Source organism: Notamacropus eugenii, chromosome 3 (assembly GCF_028372415.1).
Source record: "Notamacropus eugenii isolate mMacEug1 chromosome 3, mMacEug1.pri_v2, whole genome shotgun sequence".
Taxonomy (NCBI): Eukaryota; Metazoa; Chordata; class Mammalia; order Diprotodontia; family Macropodidae; genus Notamacropus; species Notamacropus eugenii.
The window spans coordinates 481,160,675-481,173,221 of NC_092874.1; the positions used below are offsets into that span (position 1 = coordinate 481,160,675).

A 12,547-nucleotide genomic window follows, 5' to 3' on the forward strand; every position below is an offset into this window, starting at 1 on the left:
TCGGTGCTGGAGATGCCCCCAAAACAGCACAGCCCCTGCACTTGTGGTGGTGGGAACTCACAAAAATCATATCACAAGTAAAAAGATTCTGAATTATGGAGGAGGGGTCGGACAGAGCAGGCCTGGGCAGGCTGGGAAGAGCTGTGGATGGTTTCTTTGAGGCCGTAATGCCTAAGCGGGGCTTTAAAGGAAGACAGGGCGAAGGGCGGGTGGGGGCGAGGATGCCACCATCCCACAGGTGTAGAAAGCTGTGTGAAGGGGCAAAGAAGTTATAACAGCCTGAATTTGTCAAGAAAATAATATTGGATGAGAAATGTAGCAGGAAGGAGTGCTGCAGAGTGGGGTTGGGCCACGCTGGGGGTCTGAGAGTGGCAGGTCAAGGACATTCTCTGTTTCTCAGGAGGTAAAGCAGAATAACTGAGGATTTTCAAACAGGACAAGTGACAGGAGGACATTGATGCGTTAGGAAATTCATGCCAGTAGTTATACTGCCCCTTCATAGTTTTTGCAAAATATCTTGTAAACTGTTAAACACTCTATGAATGTGAGCTTATTGGTGAAAGAGGTGTATAGTATCTCACACTGAATTGTCTTGTATAATCTAATATGAGATCTTGATTTTAGGGAAGCAAGAAATTTAACTCCAGAATGTTATGTACTTAGGTAACATAGTGGCTTTCTTTTGTGTTTGGTCATTTCCAGAGTATAGAAATGCTATATATTCATTTTCCACATGACAGTACCTGTCTTTAAGAATCAGAATAATCCTTCAGTATTCTCTTTGATGGACTAAATCTGTGCCAATTTTCACAATGATTTATTTATGAAAGGAAAAAAATATATACATTTCCTTTAAAATGTTACTGTCCTTTAGGAATCCTTTTTCATCACCTTGATTTTAAAAGTAATATGGTTTCAGTTATCTGGAAAATTTCCCACCATAACTACAGAGTATGTACTTTTATTTACAGAATTCTCTACTGATGTTAAATTATAACCTCATTCATTTTCTTCAATTTTCAGCCAAAAATTAATGGAAATGAAAGAGGAGGTCCATTTTCTGGTTATAATATCTCCCTGCCTCGCCCAAGATAATTTCAGTTCTTTTTTATTTCTATCTCATGTGCTGAAAGGCAGAAAGCTTCTACCAGGCTTAGGAATAGATTTATTGTTGACAGTTTAAAAAATAATGGGGCAGGGAATCTTTCCCTGTTTTCTCTTATTATAAGACAGGGGAAATACGGGAATTTTGGAATCTTTATTAACTTTTCCATAATGCACTGTAGTTGACAGGACTCTATAAATACAGATTGAGTTAAATAAGGCAAAGTTTAGTAATAGGCAATATAAGCAAAATAGGAGGAAACTTAGGAAGACTAAACTCAATGAATAGGAAATGACGTTCATCTCTTAAGTCTTTAATCTCTAGTTCATCCTGGAGACGAAGCGCCTCGGAGGGAAGCCAGGAAGAGGCAGAAGCATCTGAAGCTTCTTTCAGGATATTCCAAGGGAGGAGAACGGGGAGGAGCTAGAAGGGCCAAAGAACTGCTTCTGAAAGGCCTGGGCCTGAGCCCTCCACAACTGCTGGGGCCACAGCATATCCTCCACGCCTGGGCAGGGCAAGAGAGGAGTGAGTGGAATAGCTTGTTTCCCTCTGCTCATTGGCACCATGGTGAATGGCCACTGTGGATCCCACTGGATTGGCATCTATGTTACCAAGACTTGTCAAACCTGATAGATGTGGTGATAAGGATGAGAGCCAGTAATGTGCCTGGTGGAAGCTTTGAAATGATCTCTGGATTGTGGTGTTCTGGGCAAAACATTCAGAAGCTTCAGGGCACAGAAGAGTCTCTCTCTAATCATGGCGATCAAGAACGGCTTTTTAGGAAACAGTATTTGGTTAAGAAGGTGGTTTTGGGAGACAGAGCTTGGAGTCTCTAGATGATGACCTAAAACACAGATATCATATACTCCAGGCCCAGGGAGACTAGCCAAATAGGATTTCAGATAAATAGATAAAATATGTTTGTGTGGAGATGGGAAGATCCAACTAAAGGTATTTAACTGGAAATGGAGGAAGAAGGAGAACATTCCACGTCTCTTCAAAGGCAGATATCCCAGAGAGAGACAGGTATGTCACAGGGGAAACTGTTGGTGGAGAGGCTGTGGTGCTTCATGGGAGACACTTCCCTGGTCTATACACATCAGGTAGAACATGGAAGAGAGCCTGCCGCATGTGGGGAAAGGACACGTTCTTCCTCTTCATCACTTTGGGTCGTGACCAAAATATGGAAATGAACCAATATGTTCTACCCTGAAGAGGCAGATCAGGTGACATTCTGTTGCATCACAGGAAGACTTATTATGGAGAAAATTTGTGATTGGCATGAAGTAGGGGCATAGTGTTATGAGGGAGACTATTTCAGTGATGATCGGTGGAGGAAGAAACAAAGGATTTTAGTGTGGAAATACACTATCTACCACACTGGCCTGGAGGAACACTACTGACACGCCTTGGTTGCATGGTGCAGTTGTGATGGGGGCTTGAACTGACTGGGTCTCTCTGCTGGAGGTCCTGAAGTTGTGGTAGGAAGCAGCCACTCCGTCCTTGGGCTCGGAGTCAGAGCCAGCCTCAGTTTGGAGAGAGCAGGTCTCCAGGGGTTCAGAGAATAGGGAGTGTAATCTGTTCACAGAAATGGATGTTTAAGAAAACACATTGTTCTGTGGGAAGGGAATGTTGGTATAAAATACAATTTCAATAACAATAAAGGATTTTCTTCACATGGAGCTTAAGGGGAAAGGTGAGGTAAATGGTAGCAATTTTCAAGTAGTGATTAGATTTGTTCTGTTTGGTCCCAGGGAGGAGATGTTGGAGCAGTGGGAAATAGTAGAGAATCGGATTTAGGTTCATTGAAGGGGAAATCTTCCTGAGAATGATCTCAAGAATGCTCTCCCCAGATGGCATTGAGCTGTTTGGGGCCGTGATAGGTTTCCTCTTACTAGTGGACAGAAAATGAAATCTAAATGACCACTTGCAAGGTGTGTTTTATATCTACTCACCTGTCTTTGTTGTGGTCAGGCTGGAGTTTGTGATCCCTGAAGTCCCAGTTGAGATCCTGTCATCCCATGCTCCACAGGAAGCTAGAAAGCTTGGAGGAAGAAGTTTGAATGAGAAAGATGAGATAAAGAGAGGGAGCTGTCTGCAGAGACCCTGGATGCTCAGGAATTTACTGACCAGCCTAGTAGCTTTAAAGGTCATGGGTAACTTGAGAGGAATCCAAGAGAGATAAAGTCCTTTAATAATTGTTTGAGAAAAGTCAGAGCTTGGAACAAGCTGAACTTGGTGACAACACAAAGGGAAACAGCTTTTAAAAATGCCTTCTAAGGACGGCTTCAGAACACAATAGAGGAAAGGAGAGATCTAAGCTCTGTGCAGGCTGGCTGAAGGAGGAGAGAAGGCAGAATTACTCAACTCTGTTTGAGAAAGGTGATCCAGCTTTCAGCTTCATTGAGTGCAAGAATGAAGCTGCCTCTGCCTCTCTTGAGGCGTTGCACTGCAATATCAGGTGTGACTAGTAGATGCTCACATTGTGCCTTCTGTGCTATCTGGTGGGTCTGACTGCTGAAGGCCAGGGATACCACAGGAAGGCCAAAGAAAGGCAGACCCTCAGATGGAAGTCGGATTGGAAAGGTGGCACCAAAGGCTACCAGGAAGTCTGAGAGTAAGGGGAAGAGTGAAAGTCGGCCATACTCAGGCAACTCATGGCTCTTCGGGACACTGAAATTCAAGGCAAGTCTCAGACCCCCTGCGTGCCTCCCGTCTCCTTGGGCCATTCCATTGAGGCCCCATTGCTCTGGCCATCCCCCAAGGGTTGAACAATTTGGTGAATTTAGTTGGATCTTTTATTTGTTCCTTGATCCCCATCCTCTCTGCTGGAGAGAGGGTAGCAGTCTGAGCAGGACTTACATTTCCAGAATTGTGTTTTAAAAATCCTTTTGTTAAGTATCTGGAGCTGGAATGTTTGAAGAATATTAAAAGTTAAAAATTTGTCGGATTCCATATTGACAGGATTTTTCTTCAGCATCATAATTAATGGCTAACGTATGAGACTTAGAAATTGTAAAAATCTTTTAATGACCTCAAGTTTCTTCTGGAAACAAAGTTCCATCTTTCTAATCCCAACATTTTGCTGGGTGGGGGCAGGGTGAGGCATTGCATGTTTTTGAGAGTGGAGAGGCCTGTGTGGAGCAGGAGATGGCTGCCGATGAGGGGCCCTGAAGGCATCTCCAGGGAGGAGTAGATTGAGGAGGGTGCTGGCAGCTCAGCATTGTGGGAAAGGGAGGGGGAGAAGTGTAGACCATCCTGAGGAGCTGGCAGAGCTTGCATAACTCCACACCTGTTTTCTTGCTACACTATCAGTGTCAGAATTTTGGTCAGGATACAAAATGGGATTATAACATAGCCATTTTGAGCCATCTTTTCAGTGTCAGCCCCACTGCCAGCTTGCTGGCATTAACTTTGGCCCTACAAAATTGACAGTTTGATGGACACCCTCTTCTCCTTGTGGGAAGATAGTGCCACCTTGTGGGGTTTAAGGATATTGCCCCTGAGAGGTCTTTGAAACCAAATTACCCTGTGACAGCTGTGAGAATAGATAGGGCTTCAAATTTGAGGCTTTCTTGGTACAGGGACGGGATTGCCATTCTCCAGCTCATTATACAGATGAGGAACGGAGGCAAACTGGTCAAGTGAAATGACTTACACAGGGTCACACAGCACGTTAGTGTCTGTGGTCGGATTTGAACTTGAGATGAGTCTTCCTGACTCCAGACCCAATGCTTTGTGTACTATGGCGCCCCCTCGCTGCTACTGTGTGTCATTTTTATTTTTCTGCCCTTCGATTCTTGACCCCCTCCTCACTCACCCTACCCATCTAACACTTGCGTAGTTTTTCCATACGTATTCCATTCTGCTGATAACCAGTCGCAGCTTAAGGCAGACTTGGTAAAAAGTGCATTCTTAGCAGAGGACCTGGAAGAAGTCAGGACTAGGGAGAAAAGAGCTGCTGTTTTCCCAGATCCTACTTCTCATGAGCTGGGGCAGTATTCCTGCTGCCAGTGGAAGCAGAGAGAGGGACTGAAGCAGTTCTGGGGTGGTAGCTGCTGCATAGCAGGTAGCTTGAGTGGAAATATTAGGAGCAAGTGTGTGTCTGAGTGCACACAGAGAAGGGGGGAGCAGTGGTTATAAAGCCAGACGTCTGTCAGACCTTCTGTCAAAGTGTTAAGTCTGACTCCAGTTTAGAAATGAAACTTTTCCACAGCACATTATCCAAGTCGTTTACAGTAGCCCCAATCACCTGGTTTCATTCAGGTCCACAAGTGTTGGACCCAGCTGTGCTGTTTTCATTAAGTGTTAACGAATGACATCTGGCCTCAAACAGTCAACAAAGATTGACAGGACAGCCATTCTTTTTGTGGACCCTTCCTTGAGTCTAGAAATGAGAAGTTTTATGGATGTAATGGTTTTGTGATGTGCTTATTTCCTGGTGTTGTCAGTTGGTAAGAGCACTATGGTAGTAATGAATATGAAAGGAAAGAAGCATTGGTGGTTGGTGTGTGCTTTTTGTCTCCAGGTAATACCTCCATTGTTCCAGATGTGGCCCCATGGGAGCCTGACACAAAACTCTTTCTAGGCTTCCATGAATTCTGCTTCCAGAGAATTGTTAACCACTCTGTTTAGAACAGTGCGACTTGTCTGGAACCACTGAAATATAGGCTACCTTTTTCTGTGAATAGACCTTTTGGTGTATTTTATAGGATTGTTGTAGAATTAAACCCCCACCCCCTAAAAATGGAGAAAGAAAGAAAAACAGCCCCATATCTTCATCAACTGTGGTGGGGTAAGAGTTGGGTGGTAAGATGCAGTGTTGTCTTTCCTGACTTGCGAATGACTGGCCCTAGTGGCCGTGGTGGACTGCGTCCCCCAAGCAGGCCCAGATCTGCCCTGTGAATCAGAGGCATCCAAGAGATAGAGGGGAATAAAACTACTACTTTGCCCCTGCTTCCGCCTGACCACCTGAGCACTTTCCTTCCTTCAGCTTTTCCAATTTTGGAGATGTTTGGAATTAGTCTGGTTCAGTAGTGCAGGCCCTCCTCACTTCTCCCCTAGGTTGTTCCAGCAGCCTTTGAAGTCTGATTCACTTCTCTCTCCTCTCAAATTCATCTTCTGCCAGCTGCCAAATGGTGTTCCCACAGCACATGTCTGAATGTGACCCTTCCCTCCTCAGGGGCCCTTAGGCCTGCTTCCCAGGTGGCTCCAGCCCAGCCTTGCAGACAGACAGGGACACTTCTCATCTCAGCCACATTGGCTTCCTTCCGGTCAGCAGCACCTTGGCCACCCTCACACTTTCGTACAGGTGTGCTTCCCTGCCTAGATTGAACCCTGTCTTCACCTCAACCTTTTGAAATCTCTCACTGAGCTCCCCAAAGGGTACAGGTCAGATGACGTTTTTTTCTTCCCAAGGCTTTTCCTGGTCTTTCCTCGCAGTTAGTGTTCTCCCTGAAGCTGAGTGGTGCAATGGTTAGAGTTCAGGGCCTACAGTCAGGAAGATCCGAGCTCAGATTCCTGGTACCTGAGCAATGAAGAAGCTGGAACAATCTGAATTTTCATTTCCACCGATATTTTTTTGTAAGCACCTAGGTGCTAAGGACACAAAAAATGATGCAGTCCCCCTCCACTGCAAATCCAAGTGACAGAGCTTCCCAGGGGTTCCTTCTTGCTGCCAGGCATGACTTCTCTGCTTACCTCATCAGCTCCCTCTCTCACTGTCCACCGTGGCTCTTCCATATCTCATCTTTCTTCAGTCTTCCCGTGGTTCTCTCTTTATCCACTCTCTTGGCCAAAATTCTTGCCTCATGTTTTATAGAAAAAAATAAGGCCATTCATCACGAGCTCCTTCTTCTTCCTTCTTCCATCACTCAGGTGCCTTCTGCCCCCTCTTATTTCACGTGATGAAGTAGCCCTGCTCCTGACCAAGGCTGACCCTTCTACTTGCTCCATCAATCCCATTCTTTTCCATTTCCTCTAACAAAGTTATCTCTCTGCCGTTCCCCCCTCTATCAATCCCTTATTTTCAGTCTCTTTCTCTCTCTGCTGGCTCATTTCCCTACTACCTACAAACATGCCCATGCCTTCTTTATCCTCAAAAAACCTTCCCTTGTTCCTTCCAGCCCCACTAATTGGTGTCCTATTTCTCTTCCACCCTTTGTAGGTAACATTATCTAAGGCTGTCTGTGCTGGGTGCCATCTCCTTCCCCCCCCCACTTTCTACTGAATCCCTTATAATTTGGCTCTTAACTATATCATTCCATGGAAACTGCTTTCTTCAAAGTACCCTCCTGTTTAACTCTCAGTTGCCAAATCCAAGGGCCTTTTCTTCATCTTCATTCTCCTTGGCCCTTCTGCAGCCTAGGACAGCAACAAGAAGAAGATTTATAGAAGTGATGACTAATGTTTCTATAGCGCTTGTGTGCCAGACACTCCCAAGGGTCTGTGGACCAAGGACTTGACCATTATTATCTCATTTGACTCTCCAAAGCCCCAGGTCAGGAGGTAGGTGCTGTGATCATCCTCCTGATTTTATGGAGAGGATATTTAGGCATACAGAGGTTAAGTGACTGTGACCATATTTGAACTCAAGTTTCTATGGCACCACCTGGCTGCCCTGACCTTTGACATGGGTGAGCACTCTCCTTGGGTTTTTGGGACAGCCCTCTTGCTTTGTGGGTTTTCTTCTTTCTCAGACTACTGGATCCTTCTCTAGACCGTGGGTGTGTCCTTCAGTGCTCAGTCTTGAGCCTGCTTCTCTTTCCCCTCCCCTCCCCTCCCCTTCTCCATCCTACTGCACTTGGTGATCTCATCAGTTCCCATGAATTTAATGACTATGTTTATTCTAATGACTTTCAAATCTTTTCCAGCTGCCTTTCAGGTATCTCCAACTGGATGCCCAGCAGACATGTCCAAAACTGAACTCATCATCATTCCCCCAAGAGCTTCCCCCTCTCACCTTAGTACTCTAGAGCCATCCTCCCCAGCTCTTACCACCCCACCCTGGTATCCAAGCCTTTGGCACTGCCAGTTGTTTCTGATCCTGTATAGAGATGGTTTAGTATGGATTTGGTTAAATGTTGTCTTCCCGTCAGATTGTCCCCATCACTTAGCACGGGACCTTGCAGAGTAGCCACTTAATAAATACAGATTCATTTCACAGAGGCCACAGTGCTCAGAAACAAGCGTCTGGGTAGCACGGTGGGTGGAGTGCCAGACCTGGAGTTAGGGAGACTTGAGTTCAAGTCCAGACATTGACATTTATGAATTATGGACTATGGGACCCTGGGCAATCATTTGAACCTTTGACTCATTTTTGCTAACTGTAAAATGGGTATATTGATAGCACCTGCCTCCCAGGGTTTTTGTGACAATCAAATGATACTTTATGTGCCAGGCACATAGTAGGTGCCAAATAAATGCCTATTCCTTTCCCCTTGCTTTCCTTCCTCCAATACTACATACATTTGTATTGACTTATTTATATGTATGTTGTTTCACTTGAGTAGAATATGAGCTCCTTGAGGGCAGACTTGTTCTAGTCTGGGCATATGCAGCAAGTGGCACATAGTAGGTCCTTCATAAATAAATGAGAAAAGAGGCTTGGGGTGAGTGGGAGAGTATCAGCAGCCCAGCCTGATATCTATCCATGGCAATATTGTACTCCACTTAGAAGCCTCTGTGTGTGTTTGTCCTTCGTTGCCAAAGAAGACCATGCCTTCAGAGAAATGATGATATGACTTGCACTTGACTTTGTTTTGAGTGAGGGAGGGCTGTGCAGGTCACCAGGCTCACTTCTCCTCCAGAGCCATCTGAATCCAGTGACCAGATATTCATCAGGATGACTGGAGATGGCCCAGGATGAGGCAGTTGGGGTTAAATGACTTGCCCAAGGCCACATAGCTAGTGAGTCTCAAGTGTCTGAGGTGAGATTTGAACTCAGGTCCTCCTGACTCCTGCACTGGTGCTCTATCCACTGCACCACCTAGCTGCCCCTTAGAATCCTCTAAGTACAAATGTAATAGATTTGCTCCAAATCTTTTTCTACATGGTCTCTTATTTCACCAGCAAAGAAGGAACATTTTGATGATTAATCAGGGTGGGGAACCTGCCTTCAGGCCACATATAGCCCTTGAGGTCTTTGAGTGCCTCCTTTGGACTGAATCCAAATTTTATAGAACAAATAGGAAGGCTGCAGGTTCCCCACCCTTTCTAGGCTTTTTTAAAATGGAATTTTCTGTGTTAAATTTATAATTCACTTTGGGGGTTTTTTCCTTAATTATCATGTATGTATCATTACTTATGTATATGTATTATTACTTTCGTAAAACTACCTTCCTTTCATGTTGTCACTGGGTATTTGGGAAGTTTCTGTTCTAGAGTGTGAGCTCCTAATTTTGTCCACACACACAGATGTTGTCTTCATATGCTCTTTCATTTAAAAGCAGGATCTTCTAGTTTTACAAGGCAGTTAAGTACAATTCTTTACTCATTTAGTCTTAACACTAAAGATGGATTATTTGTTTATTCTTTAATCATATAATCAATCATGAGTTTGTAGAATACATATTAATCTTTTATTTAATTCAAATGTTTACTTTCTATCTAGTAAAATTGAATAGCATGAATTCTCTAGTCATTATTTTTTCTTTTGCTAAAGCAGCAGACTTAGGACATTGCCTTTGTATTGATTTTATCTAAGGGTAATTTATCACGGAATTCTTGAGTTTTATATTTGAACTTGGGACCATAGAAATTTAGTATTGCTGTGATGATGGCACTTGGAAGGTTGGCATGCTTTTGTTACACCTTGAAAATTGCATCAGAAAAGTGAGTCCTTTCCTAGAAATCCCATCAGTCCTGATCCTTGGCCACTCCCAGTCACCCTCACTGTGGTCACCCCAGACATGCACATTCAATATCTTTTTGGTGCCTGGCCTCCGCCCACAGTTATTGTTTTCTCATTCTGAAATCCTGTCACATTGTCATTGCCCTGAATAATTCTTTCTCCTCTTTCATATACTATATGATTTACTTGGAGAAATAGGACATTTTCTCAGAAAGGAACCTAGATTCCTCATCCCTAGCATTGGGATGGTTCTAGAAGAAGGAAAACATTAGCAGGTCTAACTGAACAAAGCCCTCATGTACATGAGAAAGGCCAGAAAAAAATTTAATATTGTCTGTACAGAATGTACACCTCTTTTCTCTGGAAAAGGCAATGAAACGGAGTGTGTTCTCACTAGACTTCATGCTGGTCCACCCTGGTGTGTCAGGTGTGTGATTGGGTCAGTCACTGATCACCTGTGCACCCCCAATCTGCTCACCTGTCAGTGGTGATCCCAATTGTATTTCCTGCCTTACAGGGGAGTTGGGAGAAAAGCACTTTGTAAGTTGTGCATATTTCTGGGGAGCTGCCATTATTTTTGCCAAAGCTTTCCCTGGTTGGTACCTTCTTTCCTGGGCCTTGGTCAGGCACTAAAATTACAGTAACAGAATGCACCTGAGGGATTAGTTTTTCTACTTACTAGCTGTGTAGCTTGAGCAACTTGTTTCACTGAAATTTGTTTTCTTATCTGTGAATTGGGAGTCACTGGCTAAGCAGACACCTTGGGGGAGTAAAGTCTAGCCCTGTGATTTTATCAGTGCAGGGAGCTTCTGGGTAAAGAGACTTTTCTCTGCCAGTACTTATCAGGAAATATGCAGCAATTTTGTTGCCTAGGGCTTTGAAAGAGGTGAGTTAATCTAGGGTCACACAACCAGAGTATGTCAGAGAGACCTAAACATGGATCTTCTTGACCCCTAGGCTGGCTCTGCTCACCACACCTCTTGGCCTATCCGCAGTGGGATTGATTTCAAATATACGCGCGCACACACCCCTACACACCCTTACCTCTCTTCAAATATGTTAGGTTGGAGCAGGGTGTGCCCAGGAAAATTTTCCTTGATTTCTCCTTTTGTAACAAGCTCCCTAGAGATAAAAATTTCTGGGCATCGGGTTTGTTTGGGATTCAGGACCTCAACCTTCAGATTAGTCCTAGAACCACTTTGGTCTTTCCATTGTATTAGGCTATATCAGAATCTGGCTCCCCACCCAGCCCACCTTAAAATAAGAGTCAGTAATAGCTAGAATTTGTATGCTTTGTGCTTTGCAAAGGTTTCCCTCTCATTTCATTTGATGAAGTAATATGCTGTTTCAGCTTCAGTGGAAGATAGTGGAGACACAGAATCTCAGAGTTTGTAGGAGGCTCCATGGCTGTCTTGTTCAGAGAATAAACGTGCAGGGAGAAGCCCTGAGAAGTGGTTGCAGACTTGCCACCCCTAACTTGCAGGAAGTTTATCCTCACTGCAGTCCTTCCGCTTCTCCCCTCAAATCCGTTTGGGACATTTTTTGCTAAGGTATTTATTCAGGCTACAACTTCCCAGCTCCTTTAACCCCTCCTCCAGTGATCTGGACATAGCGTCTTGTCCTGCTCTGGGGTATCTCTACTTCATCAATCATACCACTGGACTAGCCACCACAAAAATGGTTCTGGGATCTTCTGGGCCTTTCTCTAAGATATCAGCAAATGTGTTGTAGAGAAGTCCTGTATTGTGATCCCTGCTCTAATGCTGGCTAGGAAGGAAGCAAGGAGGGAGGAAGGAAAAAACCATGGATTCCATTCTGTGCTCAGCTATATGGCCAGTGACTGGACCTCTCTCAGACTCATTTTCCATACCTGCAAAGTGGGCTGATAATTCTTGTAATTTCTGCTCCATGGGGTTGTCTTGAGGATCAAATAAGATGATGATTATAGAACACCTTACAAATGTCAACTTACTCAGAAGAGATAATTGAAAAATTTAAAAATAAGAGACCCACCTGCTTCAAAACTGGCTGACCATTTTCTTTCAAGATGTTAGACTGAAACATGAGCTAAATTTAAGGTGTAAATTGGTAACTTATAGTCACATTCCAAGTCTGATCCAAAGTGAATCAGCTCCTTCAGAATGTACTGGATGTGGACATACTGTCTAGACACAGAGTTGAAAGAGAAGTTGCTGTATTGCTTCAGACCCATCCCCATAAACTGCTACCTTTCTGCCTGCTGTTTGACTGACCTCAGGGCCTTGGAAAGGGCAGGGTTCCTGGATTTTATTGGCATGAGGTATGAGCAAGGAGGAACAAACTTTACTTCTCTATTTCCAGAGAAGCAGGTTTTTTTCCCTTTTACATGTGATAATTTGTTCATTTGTGTCTGACTCTTTGTGTCCCCATTTGTGATTTTCTTGACAAAGATACTGGGGTGGTTTGCCATGTCCTTCTCCAGCTCATTTTACAGATGCGAAAATAGAGGCAAATAAGGTGAAGGGAGTTGCCCAGGGTCGCCCAGCTAGGAGGTGCCTGAGGCTGGATTTGAACCCCAGGTCTTCCTGACTCCAGGCTCAGCATTCTGGTCA

The 12,547-nt window shown here is 44.3% G+C and overlaps 1 protein-coding gene across 2 annotated transcripts in view; it reads left to right on the forward strand.

Moving 5' to 3' along the window:
• Positions 1-12,547, forward strand: part of CDK13 (cyclin dependent kinase 13) — a 113,251-nt gene that overhangs the window by 80,817 nt on the left and 19,887 nt on the right. The gene's annotated exons all lie outside the window — the stretch shown is intronic.